We start from the raw sequence: 24,083 nt of genomic DNA on the forward strand, positions 1-24,083 counted from the left end.
GAAAAACATGTGGAGCTGTAGTATTTTGTTTCTTTCCCTTTTATGCGTCTACCTATATATCTGGGTCTATCYGTGTCATTATAATAAGCATCTACATTAAGTCCCAATAGGCTGTATATATAGCAAACGTAGACATACCTACTTTATACATATATAAAAATAAACCTGAAATCTCAATAAATATCTTCTGAGATTCTAATGCCATATATTTTTCCAAAATTTTGACTTTCTGAGTTACACATATTTTTGAAAATTCCATGCATTATTTTTCAAAAACATATTATAACATTCTCCACTTTGATATCAACCAATATTTCAGTTCTAATTCACTGCAGTATTCCAGTTTTGTATGTGTACAATCATGGTAACGCACAGTATCAGCTGGCAATATATCGATACCACAGTAGTAGCAGGTACTCAGGTAGCAAATGCTGCTAAAGTTGTTAGATGTCAGCAGGGCGCTGAGCCCCATCTTTGGGACTGCATGAGGCAGGGGGTTGTACTGGGATGGGGCTCCCACGGGATAGGGATCCTGGGCCTCAAAAGCGCCTGGGGAAGGGAAGAGGAGGATCCAGGGTTTCTCATGCTCCCCATGCAGTGTGAAATCCCTTGGGACAGATCCCAGCTTGCAGAAGCATCCCATCGCCTGCCAGCAGGTACTGCAGAAGAGAGAGAGACCCTTCTCCTGCGAGAAGCTCCAGGACCCTCCTGACCACTTAAGGAGTTAACAGTATCAAATGCTTGGCAATACTGGAAAAAGGTTCACATGGCATCAGCTCTCAGCAATAAAACCTTCACTGAGACAGTTGTTAAGAAATCGGATTAGCAAGTCAAAATAATAGGTATGAATAAAAACTGCAAATGAGYATAAATAACAATCTGGTATCCAAATGAAACTAAAACATCCATTAAGGTTCAAAAGAGCCATGGAGTTTCCAAACAGAGAGGCTCAAATGCTTGTAAAGGAGCCAGCATGCATTATATATTTATTTCCTTTTCACTGGATATTTTTCTCGTAGTTTATTTCAATAAACTCATATGATCTTTCATCAGAACTGATTTACAATTTGTTAATAAAACATTAATTTCAACTAAAAGATGGCTTCTCCCCCAAAATGATGAAGTTAAATATTAAAATAAAATCTTAATTTTTGTTACACGTAGAATATTTTAGTGGTAATTTCTGAACAGAAATATGACATTCAACATGGGGAAGATTTCTGAATTTACAGTGCCTTTCTGAAACTTTTTTTTGAAAGTGAAACTGAAATGATTTATCAAGAATGGTTTTCACAGACTGAGGAAATATAGGAAACAAAAATCAAAATATTTTCACTTTTTCTCCTCTTTCCTTCCACCAAAACCAAGCAAGTCTTGGAAATAACAATTTATAGATTTGGTCTTTCCAGCTAAAGGTAATTCTGCTCAAAAAATACTTTATATTTTGTTTTTGCTTTAGGGAAGAATTTCCACCAATGCTATGTGTGCAGAATGAAGTTCTGATTCAGAGAAGTCACTAAAAATTTTGTAAATCCCACTGCCACTAAATGAGAATTTATGTATATTACTATTTTATGGAAACTGGGGGGGGGGTGTGTATGTGTATGTGTGTGTGTGTGCATATAAAGAGGATAAAGAATTCTTTTGTTAGCTTTAATAGGGCTAGTTTTATATGTATAATATTCTATATTATATTTAAATGTGGAATTACCTATTTTAAACCATTGCTAAATTTGTCTGATCCATGTTCCAAATACTCCCATTTCGTGCTACAATATCATATTACAGTGCAATCTCTAAACTGTACACACTTGAAGATTCTGCCAAAGTATACAATTCAGTATACAAAAATTAATGGTTGTGGAAAAAATTTATATAGTAGTTAGCATATTCCATATAATTTCTATGGATGTTATATCTGAGTATGTTGGCAGAAACAATTAGAGGGAGACCAAAATGACACCTATTGAGTATAACTGAATTCCAAAGTTTCTCTGTTGTTATTATATATGATATTTATAAAACTCAACAAAACTTATAATGCAGCCCTTTGGAAAGGAGACTGGAAAAACTCAGGGCACCAGGCAATAGAACATTGATTCTGTTCAAGAAATCCAGTGTAAATCAGATTTCCAGGTTCAGGAAAGAGCATGAAGGGGCATAGGGAATCTATTTACTGTGTTCTTTTTGGGTTGGTCTCTCAAGAGCAGAATTAAAATGTATGCAAATTGCACTGTATCTACTGATGTTTAATTTTTCTGTTGAAAACTAATAATATTAATGCATATACTGAAGCTCCACAGGTTGGGACAGAGCTGTACTCACAGCCACTGGAAGGGTGATGCTAGTGTTCCTTTCCTCACCCTGTGCCTCCCTGCTCGTGTGGTCACAGCATCCCTCCCACCTCCCTCGAGCGCACGAGTAGTGTAGTACATAGTATTAAATTAGTCCCACTAAAAGAATGGGCCAAAATATCACAGTACAGATTTTAGCTCTGTCTTGGGAGGCAAACAGGCTTTTTCTAGTTCAAAATAGGAAGAGGACCAGCTCTGTATGCTAAAATTGCTATTACTTTTCCTATTCTTCTTTGTGATGATCTACTCACAAAAACATACTGAAAGGCTGGAGGCCTCTAGGACTCCATCATGAGCCACATTATTCTTCCTACATATGTATGGAGTTTGTGATGTATAATTAAAAAACATATATTATATAATATATATATATAAAATATATATTCCTTTAGAAGCTAAATCTTGTAGCAGTGYAACACTGACCCAATAGAAGAAAAAACCACTTTATTCTGAGGTTATAAGAGGATAAGAGACTTGCGTGTTTAAAACAAACACATACAAGGAGGAATTTCTTCCCTGTGAGAGTGACGGAGCACTGGCACAGGTTGCCCAGAGAGGTTGTGKAGTCTCCTCCTCTGGAGATCTTCAAGGCCYGCCTGGATGCMACCCTGTCTAACATGCTSTAGGTGACCCTGCTTGAGCAGGGAGGYTGGACTAGATGATCTCCAGAGGTCCCTTCCAACCTTACCCATTCTGCGATTCTGTGATTCTATCATATCGCCATTGTGTGCTGTTATTGTATAATGTGTGCTAAAAAACACAACTGAAAAGTTGCTTGCTTGGATGATGAAGTGACAMTGATTTTACTATTGTTCTGATATTTTCTCCTTAAAGATACCAGTCACAGTTCTCTGCTTTCTGTGGTCTTTCTTCAGAAGATCTTGACTCCTTGCTAAGCTCTGTGGACCACTGTTGCTAGATCCAGCAAGTGAATTGAGTTCTGCTGTTTTCATTACAGTTTTTAAACTTTTCTCTTCATTACAAAAATAAACCTAGAATCAAGGAAGATTAGATAATAGAGTAATATATGCATATGCATATATAAGAATATGTATATTTGCATATATATATATATATCTGAATAAAAACAATAAGTATGTGCATAAATACATATGAAGTGTAAGATCTCCTAGTTGGAACAATTTTAATCCTAATCCAAATGCCATTGAAAACAATAAATTACACTTTGCTGATATGAAAATAGATACTGAACTMTTCAGAAGACAAAGTGAAACTAATRTCCTSTTWCTCTAACTGTGACTGAAGCAAATCATTACAGTGTATTTATTGCACAGGTTATCAATAAGTTTCACAGAATCCCAGAATTTCATCCTGCTTCATCCTGTTCTAATGATTTTATGTAAAGGAAAGGGCATATATTAAGGCAGCATTCAGGTATTTTCTGACTGGAAAGAAGCGTATAATGTATTTACTGATGTGTGAAAAAAACCCTCAAGTCCGATTCCAGTCTGGCACTAATTCTGCAGCTGCAGTGGAAGCACTCTTGATGTTCCCTAGCTTCAATGGAGTGGAGAAGGCTACTCTAGGTGTTGGATGCCTCTCACATATCAGAAGGACTTGACCTGAAGTCAGCAGAAACATCTTCAYTTCCATAGGGTTTGCATAAGGTCTTAAATATGGTGCCTTTAATTTTGCTTTGCTAAAATAGGCATTGTGGCCACAGCAGGTAGCAATTATCACTAAACTTGCAGTACATGTCAGAATAGGGAAAAAGAGTATCAAGGAGAAGAGAGAAAAATGCAGGTTTCAGTTTGTTTGGGTAGTAGGATTTCTTCAACGTACATTGAAGACTGCAATAAAATATACCTCACTGTAGTGGGATTTGTCCAATATATTTTATACTTTTGTTAAGCAGATCTTTATTTAGTTTATCAGCAATGTGTGCATATATTTAATTTTATCTCATACTTTATACTATTGCAGGGTTTATCTAGATGCCTACAACAATAATTTGCATAAATCATAAATGCTTCTTTGATGCCATCACTTTACTAGAAAGTTTTACATTTCATTTTCTATATTGTCACTAGCAAAAGATCACTCAAAGTGCCAAAAAACTGTTACGAAACATGTGAACAGGGAAAATGAGAGGAAACAGGTGTGATGAATACCACAATATGATGAGAAGAAGAGAAGGTGTATATATGGGTCAGAGAAGCATCTGGCTCATATAAGGGGCTTCTGTTTTTTTCTAGATTTTACACAGTAGMGAGAGGACGATTTGTAAATGGAGGATTGTTTTTTTCAAAATTTGAGTCAGACATCTTTACCACCTTTCAACTCTGAGAAGAAACATTTCATAACAAAAGGAAAAATATGCTTTAAAAAAGCATTTTCAAGACAAATGTTTTATCCATAGTTCTGAGATTCTTGTCTTTCAAATTGCACCAAAACTAGAGGTCAGGTTAAAAAGAAGAATTATTGACTGTGATGGAAGAGTCAGTGGAGGGAAGAATTTGGAAAGATGGTGAAATTTTGCACAGCAAGACAACACTGTTGAAAATTGTGGTGTTGCTTGGATGCAGCTGAAGTCTGAGTTTGTGTTAATGGCTGTAAATACAACGTCTGTGGCCCAAAACGCTTGCTCGTTATACTCTCTGAGAGAAACAACGATAAAAATGTCTCATTTTTTCACACCGGAGAAACAATGCGGAGTCAGAACGAAATGGTTCTTTAAAGGGCAGTTGCAGAGAGGCCACCCACTTCCATGAGCTCAGCCTTTGGCTCACGGTGCTGCAGTTCAACTCCCTGAATTTAAAATAATGCCAAGGCCTATAACAGAGGAAGTTAGGAAACAAAGGCACAGATATGGCACCTGGCCAAAGCAGGAGGACTGRGATCTGAAGGACAGAGCTGAAAGAGGCAAAGCATGATCACAGGACCTGTAATCTTTGTGCTAAAATGTGTTTCTGGTGAGCTGTACCCACAGGTCTATAATGAGGAACATAAAAGAATCAAGTGCCCCACTTCTGTCGCCTTTTACTGGCCCCATGGTGCCTAGATCCTTTTGGCTCCTATGAAAAGCTTTTCTTTGTTTGGCAGTTCGTGTGCTTTTATAATCCTTTCTGCAATGTCGTAATTTGAGTTATAGTTACATAAAGCACCTACATAAAGCATCACCTGCCTTCAGTTGAAAATCCATGAAAACAATGAATAAAAGGAGAAAGAAAGAAGAGGAAGTATCTACTGTCCTTAGAAAAATAGTCAGAAATTTAAATGTAAAAAAAATAGAGAAATTTCTTAACCCATCTCAGAAACACCAGGTGCCTTGAAAGGTCCTCTTTTTCTATATTGACTTGATTGGTGGCCTGATGACTTTGGCAATTCTTTGCATATAAAAAGATGAGATCAAGGCAGCTTGAGATACTCCAGCTCTCTCTGAGATCCTGAATACCCTAAATATCTCTCTACTTAGATGCCAGATGGTCCCTCTGAAAGAGCAACATGTTTCCTAATCTTTGCTGTAGTCTCTCAACCACCAGAAATGAACACGAGTTCATTTACTTACTTACTTGCTTAACCTTACTTGCTTAAAGGTTTTCCAACTGAGAGACTGTGCTGTGATGAGATCATAAAGTTGGTACACTGAGAGATATTTAAAACATGATGATAATTTTAAATCAGACTATACTGTGAGAGTAACATTGAGGCAGCTGAAGCTTCATAGATTGCCAGTATTACAGTAAGAGTTACTATCATATGTGTTTAATATAAGAGAGCTATGGATATTTAAAGGAGAATTTCAAAGTATGAAATTTGTGCAGAATTGTAGCTTATAAAGTCAGCTAATGTAAGTGTAATTTTTCAAACAGCAGAAGATACTTTGGGAATTTCACTATAGCTCAAAAAGGAATCAAAGTAGATCAGTAACCTTCACTCAGGAGAGAGAGAGAATTTCCTAAGCAGGATTAAAATCTCCATTTGACATCTACTGCCTGCCATTTTTAACAGCTCAAATCTTTAAAACTGAAGGATAATTTTGAAAATGAGAGTAGAGATGTTGTGAAGGAAATATTTTCAAATTCCCTAAGACTGAATATCTGCACAYCATGCTTTGGAAAATCGGATAAATATCTGATATCGCTGATCACTGATGAAAATGTAGCCATGATTTACAAAACAGAGTTGAAATGCTGTGAATATCTTTTAAACTTAGAACTGATGTTCTGATATATTTCCCCAAGTAAACCTAGCGCTAATAGGACCTTATTATTGCATCCAAGATTTCAAATTCATTTTTGCCTCACAAAATCTGGGTAAAAATCTTACAGGAGTTATAGCAGCTTTCAAAATTTTCTGCAGCTTTCAAATGTATCATAATTCAACTAAAATTTATTGTTAACAATTTTYTTCAGGCATTTGAGATGATCATTGTTCTTCTTATCTTCAATCCTTCAATCCTCATATTGATATGGGAAACTTCAGTAATTTGCTAAATAAATAATTCTTCACCGAACAATAAAATAATGGGTAGACTGGTCTATCTCTCAAATAGCAGCTCAAGTACTATGAAATGCAGCACAGTTACATTCTGATATGCAGTACTGCCTGCACAGGTGAGGACGGGACGTGGAGAGCAAGGGCACAAGTAGCCAGTCCGACTTGGAAGGCTCTGTAGGAGACAGGTCTGTCCGTCCCGCACACTGTCCCATTTCAGACACCACAGAGGGCACCAGGTCTCATGAAGGCTGCTCTTACTAAAGTATTGTAGAAACTGAATAGACAACAGGATTGAAAGACCTCTATACCTGAGTTGCTATTCTGTTGTAGGGTTGAAAAACTTAAGCTGCTAATTATTGATGAAGTGAATACCTAACAGAGTAAAAGCCCTCCTTTCTGGATGAATAAAATAAAATCACTATTTCTTAGTTGGAGTAGCACAGTTGTCAGTCAAATAGCATTATCTGCATTGTACTATTTTTTTATTGGGGAATATGATAATAYTCTGGTAGCTGAAACTCAGGCATGTTTGATATCTTCAGTATATACCATCTAACCCAAACTCTGCAAAAAGCTATGTAAAAGCAAATGCCAGTGAAGAGAACAATTTCACATAGAGAAAAAATAATGTCATTAGATGTACTTTTTAGGGGTCTAGAAGGAAACATAAAAGAAAGTAGGCTTAACTATTGAATATAGCAGAATTGTTCTACTTGAAGCAGATTCTGAAGTATGTAACTGAAAAAATAAAAAACCCTACAAGCTTCCACTAACACCAGAAGACAGCACCTTTTCCACAGGGAGAAGTTTCATCACCAGAGATTCAGCCACATTCTTTACCACATTTCTAGGGTGTAGGCAAAGGCATTTTTATTTAAATCACAAGAGTTCTGGTAACTCCTGCCAGCTGAGAAGCTCATCAGCACTGACCTTGGTGAAACAAAAAAGAGTAGGAAACATCATACCCAAATCTTAATCTGGCTTGGTGAGCTGGAAGACATCATCCATCTACCTCCACTGCTGTGGTCTAGAGCACTTCATCCTCTCATGTGAGGGAATAAATGCATTGAGGTACTCTCAGGAGTGAGAAGGYCTTTTGTGTGCCGATTTCTCGTGCAAGCCATTGAATTATGGTTATGAGATCCTTATCAGGATCTCAGGGAGGTCATACTTCTCCGACCCATCAAGTCAAACTAAAATTTGGGCTGAAAACAAAAAGTTAATGCAGAAGCACTCTAAAGATGTGTGCACACTTTAATGACACTTTTTAAAATTGGCCATTTCAGCTGAGACTGTGCCTGGCCTCACACCCTGCTGCCTTGACTTCGTAGATGGATTTGTGGCCTGTGGTTGTACCTGGTGGTGGACAGGCTGTGGCCAGCCCTTGTCTCCATCCTCAGCTCAGCCCAGGTCACCTTGCCAGGGGCTGCAYACTAGACCTGGCTGGAGAGGGGACACTGCACAGCCCTGCCACCTCACTGCTTTCTGGTGCTTTTCTGTATGTAAGCACATCATCTACATGCTGAAAGCTGACTTGTATGACCACATAAGAAACTAGCAAACATTAGTTGTTTAATGTGATTGCCAAGCATTAAGTTCCAGTCAACTGGAGATTTTGGGAATTATTAAGTTGAGTAGCACCTGCTGTTAAGTGTCAGTAATGCAGCAGTATATTCCCTTTTCAAAGGATTTTTTCCTTTTCAAAGTCTCAGTCACAATGGCCCCAACTGCATCTAGCCACGTGGCACTGAGCATTTCTTATCTTAAACAATGGTATGCATATTAAAAAACTTATTTGGGGTAAAAACTGTCATCAGAGAAGAACATGAGGAAGGCTTTGCAGGCCATTTCACTGTGTTTTGGTTTGAGATCATTTTCCTTCTTTAGTGCAATTGGGACAAATTCAGATAAAGTGCCTCTCCAAAGGAATTACACATACTTATATTGGGTCTGAATTTGGCCTAATTGGCTCTGGACATTTTCTTGGAGCTATCAGTAGATGGCACTTCTGGGAATCTAATTATGGCAGCAGAATGTCAGAGCTCCCAAAACTGAAACACTGTCTTTTAGAGTCCAGAGCAATAATATTTTCCCCAAAGTCTCAAGTTTATGCATACAATTTAGCTGTGAGGAGGAAACAATTTTAGCTAGGAGGGTGTGTTTATCATTCTTGCAAAACTATTTGTATGTTTCAAAAAAAGGCTGRACCCTGAAAAGGCAGGCAAATGTCTCCCCTGGTTAAACTAATCTTACACTCTGAGCACTTCTGCCATTTTGTGGACTTTACTGCTTCCATTATTACTTACAATTGGATTCAGTTCATGCGGCTTTAGACATTTACCAAACAGTTGTCTACATCTGAGCTAGTCATCTAAAGTCCCCTTCTGGAGAAGKATAAGCAGTAATGGGCACAACTAATCTCATCTGGTTGTGATTTCTACTATAGGAAGAGRTGAATCCTACCCAAAATGCGCCTATTTCTCTGCAGACTAGAAGGAGGAAGCTAGATGTCTGCTTCCAAAGTAGATGTCTGGCTACACTGTGGACATCTGTATTTATTCAGATGACTAGCTCCCAAAGTGTGGAAGGCAGGGCTTGCAAGCTTGTCTGGTGGGCATTCATTATGGTTTCATATATCTCTATTCAGCTCTGAACGATTTTCAAAGCCAATAATTTTTAATGGAGTAGCCATGAGTAAAAAGGATGAAGGGTACAAGGGCACAAACAGGCAATGAAGGAGAAGCCAAAGTTTGCAACAGAATCCTTATACTAAAAGACCCTGTCTTTCTATGGCCTGTAACAGTAGCTATTCAGCTGAAGCCTTTGAAAATGGAAACGTTTCCCTTTTTTTCCAAGCTTCTTTCCTTTTTGTTCTCTCACATGTATGGCAAAAATACTGTTAGACTGAGTACTGAATAGATCATGTTGTTTTTATAGGTACAAGGAACAGAGAGTAAAGTAGAGATAGAGATGCACTGAGATATATAGGAGATGAGTTGKCTTTCCAGGATATATTGCCTTTGAAGCTAAGCAATGCTTCTACATTTCCACAGGAACTCATTTTCACAAGAAAACTGTTGCATTAACAAGATGTGTTATTGAACATTACACTATTCCCAAGCATGGAAACACACAAGACCAAAAGAYCAAATTTGTACTGAAGTTCTCAGAATCCTGTTTTCCGTAAGAAGTGACTGATATGAAGATTTTCCTGTGCAGTGAGGCTGAACTTCCCCCCAGAGGCCTAACACAAGGCCAATGACTCCCCAGTAGAAGATTAATCAGTGGAAGAGATTTCTGTTGAGACTCTGACTGGGGTAAGGTTTGCACTCCTGAAAAAAGGCAACAATTAAATTTAGCCATTATTGTAGTACTTGTGAAACTTACTGGATTCATGGCAATGAAATCTTTATATCCTAAACAGATAGCATGAAAAGTGCAAACACGGTGCAAACACTCTTCAAGTATGCCTCAGGTTTGTTCTGAACAGACAGACCCCTTTGGAAGTGGTCAGTCTTCTGTCTGCTAAGGCTGCAGCTTTCACAGTAATTGGAGAGGATAAGTGTCCACTTCATTAGGAATGGGCCAAAGACTGCAAAAAGACCAGTTTGCACTCGGTCCCCAACTGAGTGGCACTAAAAGCTGTCAGGATAAATTCTAGGCCCTGCTGGAACCAGGGACAAGATTCCCACTGGCTTCAGTGGACCCAGGATTTCTTCCTCAACCATCGTGTTGATGACGATGGCAGATTAAGTGGGTTGCCATTTGTAATGGAAGCTGCAGATAGAGAAGGGGGATCTGGGACGGGAAAGGTTGCAAAGTCTTCTAACTGGACAACATTAATACGTTGGGCTAAGAGAAGCTTTGGGAGGAACAGAGTCGGAAAAAATAGGGACTTTCCCTTCTCAACAGAGGAGAGCTGCATATAACTTGACTAAATTACTCTGGAAATGGGAAAGGATTGCCCCCCAAGAAGTTCTGAATCAGCTCGTTTTACTTTTTGAGTAATACAAACAATGAACTAACAGATAAGGATTTGTATCTTAGTCTTTCTCCCTCTTCCCAAGACTTCTCATCTAGCAGTCACAAAGTCTCTCTGTTTTGACATGAACGGACTGTTTCTTTCTCTGTCACTGTCTCTTTTGGTCCACATTAAAAATGTATCTCCTTAAAATAGAAGCCTTTCTTCTATATTGGCTGACCTCTCAATATTTTGAATTGTTCATCCTCTAGCTCTTCCCTAATCGGGACTATCACAGATCCAATCAACAAAATCACATTATTTCCAGTTATTTTTCTTGTAGAGCTAATCTGAGAACAGTTCTTTCCAAAACATAATGTCTGGGGCCTGCTACTTGATTTTTTTCCTTTCCCTTTAGCATCTTGAGAAAGAAATGATAATAATGTTAGGAACAGAAGGGTCCTGCGGTGAAACTAGTTAAAAAATTAGCCTCAGCTCTTTCTGAATTTCACTTCTTCACTGGATAATCAGAAATGATAGGCAAGTGTTTTCTGTCTTGTGTGTGTGTGTGTGAATGTTAGCTACATTCAGAATTTAAAATAGGTGGTGTTGTTCTCTAGAAGTACCTGCTAATTTAACACAAATTGTTTCACTTAATCCCTTTTAGTCAGTAGTCTTAAAATTGCATGAAAGAATAAATTATGAGAGCCCTGACAGGAATCTGTGTTAGATGGAGTTGGGGAGGATAATAAAGACTGTATCTATGGAAAAAAAAGGGCCACTCTGGGCAAAATTGCCAAACTTGACTCATTCTGTGCACAAAAGGTTGGAAAAGATATGAAAATTCAAGTGTGGAAAACAAAGAGAGGAAATGACTTTGCAGGACAGTAGCCAGTGAATTATTTAGTTTTTTGGAGGACTGAAATACAAAGCAGCTTTAGTTATGTGACTTGGAAAAGACAGGCTTAATTTTCAGACATTACTGCCTAGACGCATCAGATGTTCAGGTTTTGAGGTTTGTTTTTTCTTTTTTTTTTTCTTTTTTTTTTTTTTTAAGTGCTCTGATTGTTCCAGGTATCCATAAATATCTGGATATTTAATTAAGGCTCCTGTTAATGCTGCAAAAAGATATACTCTGATTAGTATTCTGTTGTTTGCTTTCATTTTTAGGTCTATATGTGTTAATGCACTGAATAAAGGTCTTTTTGGATAAAGCAGACAGACAGACACATGGAAAAGAATTCTTTTTTCTTTTCTCTCTTTTCTTTTCTTTTCTTTTCTTTTCTTTTCTTTTCTTTTCTTTTCTTTTCTTTTCTTTTCTTTTCTTTTCTTTTCTTTTCTTTTCTTTTCTTTNTTCTTTTCTTTTCTTTTCTTTTCTTTTCTTTTCTTTTCTTTTCTTTTCTTTTCTTTTCTTTTCTTTTCTTTTCTTTTCTTTTCTTTTCTTTTTCTGCAGGATTAGAAAAGCAGTGACAGTATCTTGACCCTTAATAGGCTGGAAATGGAAAGGAGAAAAGCAAGAGTATTCTGAGACTCCCGTTAACCATACTGTTACACCAAACTGGAATTCAGAGGAAAAGAGAGAGTTTGAGAATTAGGTCCCTGAAAACAAGAAAGAAGGAGCAGAGGCCTTGTACAGTRCGGTAATTTACAGGGGTGAAGAGAGGAAGCAATGTCTGGCCTCTTCAGCTGGATACCTTGGGAGCTCAGAGACCAAGAGCAAGACTGACTTCCAGACCAGACTTTAGTTGGGAAAGTGCACAAGAAGTCAAGAGAGGTGCATGGTTCATATACGGCCAYGGTTTAGTTAGAAGATTTTATGACTGCTGGCTGCTTACCTGTGTATCCACCAGCCTCTGAGAGCTGCAAAATTAGGCTTGCTTGGTCGTGACACTGATCGACCTAATCTGAGTCCAGACATAATACCCCTCTGCTTCCTCTCTGCCATTAGACATTTCAAAGAATTGAATATATATATTTTAATTGCGTTCAACTAGTGTGTAAAGGCTGTGTGCATGTATATACATGTGGGTACACAGTCATTTCTTTTGGAAGCTGCTAGCCCACTGGTGCTGAGTATCCTTTCTCCTGAATAATCTGCATTTCTGGGTCAAAAAATTCAGAAACAAAAAGGAAGAGCCAGGCTCACAGACTGCAGCGTTTGCATGTGTGAGTGCCTGGGTCTCAGAAGTCAGTGAAGAGAAATCAGCAGAACAGACAATTTTCTTTAAAGATGTGGCTGWGGGGTCAGCGATGCTTGTGGCTCGCTCCCTGGAGGGCCGGTGGCTGGAGGCCTGGGGTCTCCGGCGTGTGGCACCCCGGGAGCACCCCCTCCCACCACCCCCGGGGGTTTGAAACCAAACGTTTGGATGTGAAACCAACTGTTCCTGGAGAAAACACAAGGCTTATGCAAATCACTGAAATTGTCAGGGATGATGTTTTTTCTGTCGCAGGATGGGAGCAACCTCCGCAGAAGTCAATGGAAAGTTTTACCAGAAAAATAAGACCCGAGCCTGCTACTCTCTCTCTCGAGAAACCTTGCACCAGAGGAACTAGGAGGAGAGACCTGTCGGCTTAAATATTCTGGCACGCAATGGGAATAAATCCCATCGATTTCCAGGGGAGTAATCTCAGCCTGAAGCTGGAGAACTGGTTTTCAGGAAAGAAACAGAGGTTTTATTGAAATACTACGCTGGCATTGAGTGTCTTTCCAGAACAATGAAATGCTTGTGGTAACTTGCTTAAGAGTTACTCTCTTAGACTAACTCTCTTAGAGTAACTTACACTTACTTACGCATTTAACTCGGCTAAGTGTGAGGAACGATTCTAACCTGCATCTGACGATACAATTGCGGATGTTTTTTTTCCTGACCACATAAATGATGAGTCATGCAGAACTACATGATGCATGGAGAGAAACAGTTTTGGGCCCCAAACCTATTATTTCTGTTTGGAAGGGGGAGACAATTCATTCCTCTGGGGGCACAGAAACACTGTGTTTTTTATGCTTTTGCTTTATATTTGCTTGCTGTTGTAATTGCAGTTTGAATTCTTCAGGCTTTTATTTTGTATRATTTCTTTTAATTGTGAATAGAAGGACAAATATCTACCCATCCCTCAGAATCTCTGCTTTTCCAAAATAAAGCAACACACTGAGTCAGAGGATGTGACATTTTAATTTGTACAACTCAGGGTTTATTGACGCCACAGGTAATTATTAATTAGGTATTTCCAAACCAAAACATGGAAATACTGAACAAACCTCTTGTACTCGGACTGGCACTTAGAGGAGCATGATTGAGATTTAAGGATATTTTACAAAAATATGGAGGACATTAAGACATACTCAGGACCAACAGCAGATGAGAACTGAAATATATACCATAAGAACTGACTGGACTAATACTAATTATCTATAAACACAGGAAGATGGGAATCATGAAATTAGCTCAGTTGGTTAGAGTGTGGTGCTAATAATGCCAAGCTTGTGGGTTCGATCCCAGTATGGGCCACTCACTTGAGGGCTGGACTAGATGATCTCCGGAGGTCCCTTCCAACCTTACTGATTCTATGATTTCTCTTCTAACCTGGAAGCATATCACCAGTTAGAGGGTGTGAACTGGGTTCCACAATCATGTTTAGCCTCCCAAGGATTTTTGAAAGGTAATTGAAAAGGTAAAAGTGGTTTTTTTACAAACCATGTAAATTCAAACAAATATAAATACAATTTTTATCAGACACATGATCATTGAAACTCTTGATCCTAGGATGAACTTCACTGAACTGCCCAATTCAACTGGGGATTTTCTTGGGGGTGAAAATTTATGAACTTATAAATATTTCTAGTGCTTATGAGGCCTTGTGTAAACATCAGGAAAAAGTAACAGTGCTTAGCAAAGGGGAATTCTGTCTGAGAGTGTCACTTTAACTTTCCTTTAGTTCTTGAAAAGTTTGGCTAACAGGCAGCTGATTAAAGTGATATGTGTTTAATTAAGAGTGACTATTTCTAATCTTTGCAATAACTAGTACTAACTACTGTACCAGAAAAGGAAGGTGGTTTACAGGCAGTATGATGAGTTCACTGGTTTGGCTGAGCTTGGCATCAGGCTGTGGCAGTCGGAGAAAAACAGAATTTTATTCTTCCTTGTCAATCCCTTGGTTTTAGGCTTGATTGGTTTTGAGGATATTGCCTAAAATGAAATTGCCAGTTTTGAGGATGCTCCATTTACTGGCTGATGACAGACACCTTCCCACAGACAAGACAGCGTCAGGGGACTGCTGGCCTGGAAGAAGGCTCCTTGCTCTCTTCATTGCCTGGCGCTGCCGTGGGAGTGGAGGAAGACTTGTTGCTCATCACTGGAGACGTTCCTCTTCATCACTTCTGCTGGGCCAGCAGTTGCTGAGCTGGGATTGACAGAGAGTATCAGACTCACCCGGTGAATCCAGTTTAATGAGGAGGAGATCATTGGAGCCTCTGATGAAAGGATGGTAGACCTGAAGGCTCTTTTATTCCTTTCAAATACCCATGTTTCCTGGGCACAATGCACAGGAAAATATAGCTCCAGGAAGAATTCATAGTAGGTTGATACACTTGTTTATATTGCTTGCAGTTTCCCAATATGCTAGTTATTGAGCCAAGTTACTTTTGAGAAAGTTGTATCTCTGTTAGAATTGGGAAAGAATACSTGAAAGAGCAACCCTGGGAAAGAGCAATGCCTTTGGCATTTTTTGCCAGGCTGTGTCCATCTACAAATGACTAAATATGCCTTGCTTCTACAGCCGTGCCTGATGTTAGGTACTGGATAAACAAGTAAGTGTGTCAGCTCTTGCATTGCTGTGTTATAGCTCTTCAGATTTCTCTGGCCAAGGCACAACCTACCCCCTAAGTCRGCTGTCAGTGCCACTGGGCGTACTCTGGTCTCCCGCCAGCAGCCTGATCTGCAGCACGTATAGATCAGTTCAGCTTCRGTCGCTTCAGTGTAACTATGATGATTCACCTCAGTTAAGGATCTAGTTCATCTTTTTTGAATTATTTATTGCTTCTTACGTTTTCAATTAATTAAAATTGAGTTTTTCTTGAGGTCAGCAGCTCTTTGTTGGCTTCCTGCTATTCCCATTAACATTGCCTTTGCCCAACCTGAGATGTTCAGCCATTATGCACATTCAACTAAATCTTTTGTGTAGGGCTTTGTTATTTCGGATAAGGAACCTGCTTGGGGCATTGAATGGTAATAGGACTCTTTCCTCTTTCTTTATGTTCCTTTTTTTTCTAATTGGCATGTCACGTTTAGTCAGCATAGGGCAAAAATATAATAMTACCTGGCCAGAGCTCAAGTGACGACATGGCAATAATTTAAATTGACAAGTTATTATTTCCAGCTGGTGAACTTATATGTCTAGGACAATATTTTCTTATCTCTCCTAATAAAATCTCTGACAATGTTGAGTCTCAGAGCCAGGACACCACTCCAGCCTGAACCAATTTGATTATTATTGCATTTCTACGCTGCTGACAGAGCTATGCCAGTGATCTGATGGGAGGATGGCACTTCCTTTAGTCCTGTTTRACAGCTTACTGTCATTCATACCCAAATGTGTCATCCCATTAACTTCAGAGCATGTCTCAGAGGCACTTACTGTAGTTGTTGACTGAGAAAAAGAGCTATTCCATTGCTTCTGCCACTGCTGCACTGAACAAAAATATTCTCTGCTTTTCTCCAAGTTTATATCTACATTTCTTAAGTGGGAAGAACAGTGAAATGATTAGGCTGGCACATAATGAGGTGCAATAGAAGGGCAGGTAGAGTGACTAAGCAATGTATCTCATCTCTGCCAGATGYTCAAGTAGAGCAGAGAGAAATGGTGTAAAGTAATAATTGTGCAATGAAGGAATCGGAGTTCAGTATAGCATTAACTCTGGGATTTGAGTAAAGAAAACAAAGAAGTATGATTTAATTGWATTAAGTGGCTGCATGACATAAATGTTACCAGTTTGTAATTTCCTACAAGAATTAGTTTCAATTAAAATGTACCCCAAACCTAAGACTTTCTCCTTGGGGCAGGTATACATACTGTCTAGCTACTCCTCTGTGGGTGTGAACTGATCTGGCATGGATGTGGCAATGTCTGTTTGATATATAGCTTCATGGAAAACAAAATTAATTCATTCTTACCACCATGATAAAGCCATGTTCTTATAAAACTAAATTGAAAACAAATTTAGACTAAATATAGACAACTAAATAAATGTATTTATATAGGTCATAGCTTTCTTTCTCACTGAGAGCAATAAATAAAATTAATTAAAGAAATCCAATAAAGTTAATAAGAATGTCTCAAGATATTTGAACAACTTGACCRGAAACATAGCAATTTACATTATTCAATGCATATCCATTATATGAAAATATAACCCTAGGGAAAAATATGTGTATTTTTATATTTTATTTATATATGTATATATATGTGTGAAACATAAGTAACATTGCAATAGTCTATAGGATCACTGATAGTTGATCCATTAGAAGGCAGTGGAAGAATATTTACATATGGCTTTTGCAAGCTTGTGTAGATTTTGGTTGTCTTACTAAAGTGGAACATGCTTTGAACAGAATTAAAATGCTGATTCCCTTCCAGCCAGGGATGTATTTTGGCAGAAGTTTCATTGGGCGAGATATGGCACGTTTGCTGAGCAATGCTGGAGACAGAAAGTCACGCTTGTTTTRTGGCTTATCTTTGGCTTTCAGCTGTAGGATGTCTTGGAAGACATTCCCTCTGAGCTTGACTCTTAGTCATGCAAGTTGTGCTTGCTTCTAGCCACGTAATCTAGCCCTAGACCACGTAAAGAGTTTTGTGTGTTTGTGTGTACGAGTGAAAAGGGTCTCAAAAGGCTTAAAATTCAGATACAAAACCAAAGCTGACTCTGCACCAGCAATACACTCAGCTGCTCAAATGAGGAACCCAGAAGTGTGTGTATTAAAGCTAATGCAATCTAAGACTTTGACAAGAGCTGTGCCAGTCCTTTAAAAGTCTGCAAGTCAGGCACTTTTCTCACATGTTTTCATTAGTTTTTCCAACTCACATCTTTAACATTAGCTCTGGGGCTGGAGGAGTGCCAAAGAGCAGGAAACATATCTGAACTCTGCTGGTTACTAGAAAGAGAGAACTGTGATGAGAGTGGCATGTGGAAGTGAGGCAAAGTAGCTGTAGAGAGGTGAAGACAGGCCACTGCCACCAAGCAGATAACTTGATCTGTGTTTGGACTGACTGAAGACCCGAAATCCATGRCCTGTGAAAATACTGTGACTGGCTTCATGAGACTTTGCTTCAGGTCCAGAAGGGGCTGCAGAGCAAACCGGCTGCTGTAAGAGCCAAGATGCAAGGGAGCTCCCTGTGTACAGGTGCCTGCGGTCGCTGCAAACCTTCCCCTGCAAACTAAGTAAGCTTAGCACAATTTTCCATACTTAGATGGTGTCACCTCTGGTGCAGAATTTGAGAAGAAACTGTGATCTGAAGTTGCAGAACTAAGAAGCAAAGAAGCAGCTAGAGTAACTGGAGCAAATGGTTTGGAATATGCTCACTTACTTGTTAGTTTTTARTTCTACAAAATAATTTCTATTATCTTCCCATTTGAAGTAATATAACAGTTTCAGGGTTGAAAAACTGCTATGTGATATCCACATTATACTTTCCGAACCAAAAGCGAGTAATGATGCTTTTTTTTTTTCTTTAACAAGTTGTCCAAGAGCAAAAGGCATTTATTTTCCTCATGGAAAGTCAGGATCAGTTGAGATAGCAGTTTTCATTGCCCACAATGTGGTAAATATTTGTAATGGGGCATAATAGCTGCAATTATCTAGCGGCTGTCTTATAGTATTGTGGTATCTGCACTATAGTTACTATACAAACATTGCACGAGGAGCTTTCATTAGAAGTGCTTGTTTTCAGGTGCTTACAATTTTCCAGAAATGTGGGGAAGTTACTGCTTTGTTTGAAATTTCCATTGTTTGTTCTTAAGCCAAAAATGTGCTTTCTGAAGGTCTGCTGAAATTCTGCTTGGTTAGTTTTGAATTAACAGTTCATGGAAAAAAAAGATGAAATTTCATGCTTTGCAAGCATTTTCCAACACATCTATTTGCTATTGGGGAATCAAAAAAAAAAAAAAAAAAAAAAAAAAAAAGCTGACTTTTTTTAAAGGTCACACTGGTCCTAGTATTAAAATATCTAAGCAGTTCATTTCCTCTGATATGCCAAAAAGAGGGTGGCTTACAAATCAAAGGCTGATGCAGCCTTCTAGACACAACTAAGCTAGCTCAGAAAACATAGCTTGCTTGCAGCAGCAGTAGAGCCATGTCGATATAGTGGTCCTTTAGTTTGATTAGCGTTGCCGTGCACCTGCAGATTGAATTGAACACGCCCTAGAAAGATGCTCAAATAAGCCAGAGCAGCAAATGATACACCTGAAAGAAAATGATATCCTGCAATTGSAGGGATGCCTTAGAGCAATATTTAAGCTCTAACTGCTCTGCAGTCTAGCCTGTCTGCTGGGAACTGCTGTGAGATCTCTCACTCCTATCCTAAGTGAGTTCACAGCACTGACCACCTGTTGCTTTGGTGATGGAGAGGGGAACTTTTTTCTTAAGAAAATCCCCCTCCCAGCAAACTAGAGCAATTAAGCATTTTCTTTGCATCCTTCTGTTTTAATGAATTGCTCTCAAGAGCTGGGAAAATGTACTCAGCCCTCTCACRTGTACCTCAGTGAATCCAGCCTGTGGGAGAAGCCAGCGTGGGACTTAATGCCAGACACTATGCTCACCTTTCGCCTGGGGGATGAATTTCACCATGCTGGAAATCATGCTTGGGCGGACATTAAATTTAATAAATTAGTTTKTTACACACAGCATAGCAAAGGTGAAAGGCCTTAACTCAGGATCTGTGTGGTGCACTCACTGCAGTAGTAGTTTTCTCCTCACAGCTGGCTCGTACACCTCAGGCAGTTGGTCATCTCAGCCACCTGGCATCACTTCTGGGCTCCTGGCTGCATGAATCTCAAAGGCACAGAGAGCTTTTTGAACAAACGAGCATTTAACCATTTGACCTGAACCAGTCTGCCATGCATACACATGTATGCGCGTATTCTCATGAGTGTTTATGGTTCTCTGTGAAAATGCTAAAGAATAAGCAAACTTACKGTCACAGGAAGCAAATAAAAGTTGTGTGCATCCCGTCAGCAATACAAATCAGCTTGATTGATGATCAGCTCCTTTCTGCTCTCAGTCTACTGAGCATTATGACTCAAAATATACCCCTTCTGCCTGCTTTGAAGGAAATATTGAAATCTGATTCCTCACACCTGCAGGAGAAATATGTTTTGAAATAAAAGAGCTCATCCAGAGCCAGGTCACCACAGCGTGATCTCATTTTGCATGTGGTCTTTTTAAAGAGTTTGGGTAGGAAACACACCACAACCATCGTTAAAAAGAGAATGTTTATGCCTTAGCTGGATCAAGTTGCCTCACTTTCTTGCACTATCTCCTGGGCTTATCACTGAGCGTTACGCAGAACATTGCCAGTAATGAGGTAGCCATATTTATCCAGCTAGTGCAAATGGCAAATTTTAAAAGTAACAACTGGATTCAAAACAGATAGTATTGGAAAGTAGAGGAGATAGTCCATGTGCTGTCACTTCAGTGAAGTATCTAGTGCCAGCTGTTATTCCTAGAGGGCTGTCATCCCACCAAATATTGCCCGGCTCCTCCATGCACGCACAAAAGAGGCAGAGCGCTCTCCTGGTGTGGGAGCTGGTGACTTACAAACTCTCCATGGGTAGCCTGGGGTCCAAAGCAGCAAGGAGCTGGAAGGAAGGCAAGGACAACGCAGGACTTCTACAAACATGCCAACCCTGTTAATCAGCTGCGGTAAAAGTTTGAAACCTGTGTGTAATAGAGACTGTCCCTTGCACTGGATATTGAAGAAGGCAATTGCATATAAAGAAGCRGCATCGTAGTGAGCAGAATGCAGAGCAACGTCTCTGAGCATGACCTTAATATGTGTCAGAATGGGACTTCTCAATCCTTGCTTGCACTGGGTGCTATAGCTCAGCTCATAACTTTAAGGAACTCTACTAACACTACACTCTTAATATGGTGAAAATCTAGAGTAATCTGATTTTTCTCACCATTATCCCCTGAATCAGTGAAAAATTAACTCAATGATAAGTTAATAAGAAACCATGATATTCCAAATGCTCTTATTAAAAGCATAAATTATTCACTTAAGAATCAGCAGCCTATAAAAAAGCCCACCCTCTTTTTTTCCACTCTTCTGGATTTTTAAAAATTCCAATAAAATATCATTAATCCTATTTTGGTTTTCACAGCATATTTGGCATCAGTGTCTCCTGCAGTTCATAAATACTAGTGGCCTCTGTGTTTATTATTGCAGTGAGAGATATTTATTGCCTTCAATACTGGAAACTGCAATGAGGTCAACACTTAAATATATTCATAGTATCTCAATTCTCTGATGTAATAAAGTTGCAGCATTTGAAAGCCAAAGTCAACAGCCTGGTCTTTTCCTAATTTTTTCTCAGGAATTCTTTTACACTTGAATCCTTTGATACGGCATTTTTCAACATTTAATCCAAGAATAATTGAGGTGTAATCTACAAATTAAGTGGAGATGGCCAACTGAATGGAGCGACTCTTGGCTCGTAGGCCACTTTTGAGCATTTCAGCTGTGGCTCCCGTGTGGCTGTTTTATCACATAACCAGCAGCCRCCCTGTGCTGGCAGAAGAGCTATGGTGTAGTATAAATGCTGGGCAGCACATGCTGCTGAGGCTGACATAGCTGCAGTGACCTAGACAGTCTGCCACAGTTTTAGCTCGTCTCTCTTTCATCTTTGAGCATGTGCCTTGCGCTTGGTTGATCCCATCTATATTAAGATTTTGGAACATGGAACGCTGGATCAGAAAAGGTGTCAGCCTCGAAACAGTGAGGGAGTTGGTTAGCCCATTGCCTTTTTCTGAAAACCTAGGGTTCTCATAATACTTTTTCTCATATTTCCATACAGGACTTTCAGGATGAGTTGGATTTTACGTGCACTACTTGCGTGTGTCCAAGAGAACTATCAGATTTACGCTGCACGCATTAAATAGGTGATCTGCAAGGGCACCCTGGGCACAAATGGCATTTCTGGGAGTCCTGCGTCCTCATAAGGAGAAGGCTGCAGGACATCTGGAAATCTTAAGTGAATGTGCAAAATTCTCAAACCCTGCCAGGGCAAGATCTTGAGTGAAAAAACAAGGATGTGTTTGGAAAAAGCCAGATGTATGATAGCATTAAATACAATAATAAAATCTCATAGGTGAGTAAAATAACATCGCTCTCTCCCTTTCTTGTTGTAGAAAAGTATGCTTTTTTCTCTATTTTTTTATTCACGAGCTCATCATGTTGCAATGGGATCAGGGAGCTGATGCAGGGGATAGATGGTTCCTGGGCACCTTGCACATAGGAGGAAATGAGGCCGACAAGGGAGTTCCAGCACGAAGTGGGGAGCCCGCAGCTCGCCGAGCAGAGGGCTTGATGCAGCCAGGAGCTGCTGGATGGCCCTTGAAGAGAGCAACCAGCCCTCCTCGAGTACAGAACGGACTATGTGGGCTTTGCTGCAAATCAGAAGTCCTCTGAGCTTACTGCCACCACACCTGGAAGCAAAGGAATACCTGCAAAGACAAGGGAAAGCTGTGTATAAATCTTTTTAATGTCTATTCCATCTCCTTTAGTCACTCTGAATTTCCTGTGTTTAAAAAGTTAAAAATTCTAATCTTCAATATAAAAAAAACCTGGCTATTTCAAGCTTTAAAGTGTTTTGGTTTTCTTTGGGGAGCTCATTATAAAAAGAAGGTCTAAGCATATCCACCTCAAAGTTATGGCTGACTCACTGGGCCATTACATCACTCTCCTTCCCCAAAAGGAGGCATTTGAAGGGAGATCTTTGAAGGTGCAGATGTCTTTTAAGAATCTGRCTGTCAGTAACATCCAGTGGATTGAAAATCTGTCTCTTGTATCTGAAGAAACAACCTGAGAAAAAACTGCTTTGTACTGCTTTGCACTGAGCCAATGCTATTGCAATGACATTTCACGCTATGCCCACCTTACACGGCATTATAACCACTACTGCTATGGCAGCCTGTACCGACTATGGCAAGTCTGTAGCTGAAAACCTAACAAATTTCCTGGCTGTGAGATAAACTCTTCATATAACGCGCAACTTGAACGTGGTAACCATCCTTTGACTGACCCTGCTGGTTCAATCTGACTCTTTCAACATCTGTTTCCCAATACTGTGAAATCTTTGCATTGCACAAAGGTAAGGAAATTTATGACAGGGAAGTGTGACGGAGATTTTTCATCTCATTTTACAGGTGAGGAACTGAGGCACTGGAGGACTATCTGAACATTTGTGGAGTCTGTCCCAAAGGCAGGACTGAATTTAAGTTTCCTAGTTTAGTGCCTGAGTTAAGAAAAAGTTCCCTTCTCATACTAATGCTACCTACCTGGCTAGTAAAGCCAGTGTTTTGCTCCTGATAGATTTTTGAATGAGGACAGATTTATTGTAGTAACTAAACAGACAGGCTATGTTTTTGTGATTTCAGCACTTATGATACCTACATAAATGTGCTGTGTCAAATATGACACACATACACATACRAATGTGGGAGACAAGCTATAGAGTTTCCCACCCTTTCCCGTATTTGGCATGTTATAAGTTCACACAACCCTCATCATGCTCTAAYACCCAATGTCTGCCTGTGTGTCCTTAAGGAACTATTTTCATTTTGAATGGAAAAACTGCAGGCTGTATCCTTACGATTAAAAAAATCTGTCTGAGTAACTGATTTGGAAGGTCACAGTCAAAACCTAGTGTGAAGATTAGTTAATAGCTGAAAGTATTTGTAAGTATTTGGGAATTTTTGTTTGTTTTACAAAATGCTTCCTTTGTGATTTACRGGAGGGAAGAAGACATCCTCATAATTTTTCTAAAGCTAGGACCAAGAAGGGGAACTTCTCCTCTGTCAAACAGGGCTTCAAGAAAAAGTTCTTCACTTATTGTCAGAATTTAAAAATAGATATTTACCGTCGAGAAATAGCACCTCACTTCATTTGTTCTTCAGAATACCTCTGAAATTAAGATAAATGATTTATGACTTTGTTGGCACACATGGTCATCAGTGATATTTTCAGATTATGCAGTGATATGGGAAGCAGGCATATTTTTGTGTTTGAACTGTTGTCAAGTATTACCTAGTAAG

Source organism: Rhea americana, unplaced genomic scaffold, assembly GCF_003343005.1.
Source record: "Rhea americana isolate MKP2758 unplaced genomic scaffold, rheAme1 scaffold_130, whole genome shotgun sequence".
NCBI lineage: Eukaryota > Metazoa > Chordata > Aves > Rheiformes > Rheidae > Rhea > Rhea americana.